Here is a 289-nt window from a genome sequence, read left to right on the forward strand (position 1 = left end):
CCCTCCCGGGCGGCCAAGCCCGCGAGGCGTCGCGTGGCGCCGTCGGTGTGGCGGGGCGCGAGGCCGACTGGAAAAGCGGGCGCTCCTGGCGGGCCGGCCTGCGTGGCGTGTGCCGAAACGGGGGGCCGCGGACGCGGCACCCACCGGTTCCTTGCCCACTGCCGGGGCCGGCGGCTGCGGGGCGGCCGTGGTGGACATGCCGCGTGCTGAAAGCTGGGCTGGCTGTGGGCTGGAGCCCATGTTGCCCACAGGAGGCCCCAGCCGCCCCAAAGGGCCCTGCCAAGGCGGC

The sequence above is a fragment of the Apteryx rowi genome, unplaced genomic scaffold (assembly GCF_003343035.1).
Source record: "Apteryx rowi isolate R43461 unplaced genomic scaffold, aptRow1 scaffold_744, whole genome shotgun sequence".
NCBI lineage: Eukaryota > Metazoa > Chordata > Aves > Apterygiformes > Apterygidae > Apteryx > Apteryx rowi.